This window comes from Triticum aestivum, chromosome 6B (assembly GCF_018294505.1).
Source record: "Triticum aestivum cultivar Chinese Spring chromosome 6B, IWGSC CS RefSeq v2.1, whole genome shotgun sequence".
NCBI lineage: Eukaryota > Viridiplantae > Streptophyta > Magnoliopsida > Poales > Poaceae > Triticum > Triticum aestivum.
In genome coordinates this window covers 532,634,443-532,637,601 of record NC_057810.1, presented here as the reverse complement: position 1 = coordinate 532,637,601, position 3,159 = coordinate 532,634,443, and positions in this window count along the sequence as shown.

The following is a 3,159-nucleotide window of genomic DNA, read 5'->3' as shown; positions in this document are numbered from 1 at the left end:
AACTAGGGTTTAAGCTTCTGTCACTCTAGCAACCCATCATCTACTTATTACTTTCCAATGCCTTCCTCTAGGCCCAAATAATGGTGGAGTGTTATGTAGTCGACGTTCACATAACACCACTAGAGGAAAAGACAACATACATCTCATCAAAATATCGAACGAATACCAAATTCACATGACTACTAATAGCAAGACTTCACCCATGTCTTCAGGAACAAACGTAACTACTCACAAAGCATATTCATGTTCATAATCAGAGCGGTAATAATATGCATTAAGGATCTGAACATATGATGTTCCACCAAGTAAACCAATTAGCATCAACTACAAGGAGTAATCAACACCATTAGAAACCCACAAGTACCAATTTCTGGTTTGGATACAAGATTGGATACAAGAGATGAACTAGGGTTTTGAGAGGAGATGGTGTTGGTGAAGATGTTGATGGAGATTGACCCTCTCCCGATGGGAGGATCGTTGGTGATGACAATGATTTCCCCCTCCCGGAGGGAAGTGTCCCCGGCAGAACAGCTCCGCCGGAGCTCTAGATTGGTTCTGCCAAGGTTCCGCCTCGTGGCGGCGGAGTTTCGTCTCGTAAGCTTGCCCATGATTTTTTCCAAGGTAAAATCCTTCATATAGCAGAAGATGGACATCGGGGGGCCACCAGGGGGCCCAGGAGACAGGGGGCGCGCCCCCCACCCTCCTGGCCAGGGTGTGGGCCCCCTGAGGTGTTTGTTCCGCTCAATAATTCTTATTAATTCCAAAAATAAGTTTCGTGGAGTTTCTGGACTTTTGGAGCAGTGCAGAATAGGTTTCCAATGTTTTCTCCTTTTCTAGCCAAAATTCCAGCTGTCGGCATTCCCCCTCTTCATGGTAAACCTTGTAAAATAAGAGAGAATAGCCATAAGTATTGATATATAATGTGTAATAACAGCCCATAATGCAATAAATATTGATATAAAAGCATTATGCAAAATGGATGTATCAATGGTGGCCGGCCACGAAAGTGGCGGATGCCAAGAGTTGGCATCGGGGCCACCCAGGACATAGCCCAAAGGGGGTTTGTCAGAGTGGTCAGGAGATAGTCATGCAATAGATTGGTTTTGTAGGAATGTCGTTGGTCCACCTGAATGGGATCATGAGACCATGATTTCCATGGTGTGGGTATAGTGTACGAACCTTTGCAGAGTGTATAATCTATCGATAGTCGTGCCCTCATTTATGGGCCTAGTTTGTAGTAGGTCACATTATTAGTCGACAATAATAATAACCTAGCTAATAAACAACCCTGTTTCGATGAGAAAAGTAGTTGGTTGGTATTTATGTGGTCGTGCGATGATCACGATGGTATCATTGATACCAAAGTTGGTTGGCTTGTATGGGGTCATGCAATGATCACGAGTAAAGATTGAACTCCTTGTGGTCATGTGATGATCACTATGGTATTGTCAATACCAAGCTTGGTTGACCCTGAGGTGTCGCGTGATGTTCTTGATGTTCTTGATGGTAAGTATACCTGTGGTAACCTCCGAGCAGAGTAAGTTCGTCTGTAAGACCTTAAACATCTAACCCTTGCATACTAGTTCTAGTATCAACATGTTTATATCATGAGTAACATGTTCATGCCATGCTCACCTCACATGGTTCTAGTTGTATCATGCTCATCATTGATAATTAACTTGTAAATGCCATGCAATTGTTTGTCTTCATTGGTTTGGCTGTTGTGAGCTTGCGAGTACATTCAAAGTACTCACCTGGCGTGTCATGCCAGATTGTAGGTCATGTCGTGATTGATTTCTTGACGAGGATCCCGAGTTTGCAAGCTAGGATACCTTCCAGCTAGAGCCCATGTAGAGTGGAGTCCATCACCGTCGTCGTTGCTCCACTGCTAGAAGTTATTTCGTTGTTCCATTGCTAGCATAGAACTACTTGAGCAGGCGTAGTGTTGCCATGCCGACGATCCTTTGTAATATCAGATCTCTTGTACCATATCATTTGTACTAAGAGCTAGTTCGTTCTTTCCCAAGCAGTGTTGTATTCTAGAAGACTTGATCTCTGGGCTAAAATACGAGGTGTTCCGGTTCCTTTGAACTATGGTGCCACATGATGGATATTCAACGATGAGTGAAATGGTGGCTGCTTCCTCCATCAAACTTAGGGAAAGGTGGGCCTCATTAGTTGATGGCTCATTAGTTATTATTACTGCCTATACACTTTGCCTATTTAATAACCACGTGGTAGAGTAGTTGTCTATACTTTTAACCATGCTCGAAGGGAATAGGTGCACGCACCAATGCATGTACTCTTTGCATCTTCCCCAACCACACATGTGTGGCTACATGATGGAGCTCATTTATGTATGAAGATATAGCCCATGTGATAATTTGACGCATGTAGTAGTTACTCACTTAATAGAGAGTTGGGAACCATGGATGAACGATGTCGCATTATTTATAAATAAAGTTTTTTTCTTCAGTGGCACGTACGCAATATAAATAGGTACAAAGTTGCTTGCTAGGGTTGCTATCTTCACACTCTCTTGCACAAAATGAGTGTGGCTACATCTCCAGTCACACATCCGGGCGGATCACGTCCGCCAGGGGAAGGGGAGGATATTTTGTGTAGACGTAGTCGCCATCGGCGAGGGTGAAAACCCACTGTCGGCGCGTCCCGATTAGGGGTCCCCGCCGTTCTCTCTCACAAGGCCAGCGTGGTTGTCTTCGTCCCTTGCTCACTGCCACGGCGTGGGCAGATTCCGCATCCTGCTACCCTCCTAGCTACATCCCGACATCCCTCAGGTACAACTTCCTTTACAGTCGGCTTGCACCATTGCCCCAGCTCTCCTCATCACTCCATGTGGATATTTCTCTACTTTGCCCCGCATGTACCTATATTGGCTTCTATTTGTGATGAGTTTATGTCTCATCAATTAGTGGCACTAATCTTATTCTAACCACACTTCTTCAGTTTCTTTTGCCTATAGGGATGCTCAGCTCGATTTTAGTGAAACTGCACAAAATGATCGGATGGTCAAAGGGTTGCAAACTTCATTCCTTCGAAAGGATCAACCTCGCCAGCAAATTAAAGCTTGGTTAGGGTTTAGGGTTCAAGGCCTAAGTACTACATTGATCGTTTTTTAGTTGTCTCTATTCCAAAATA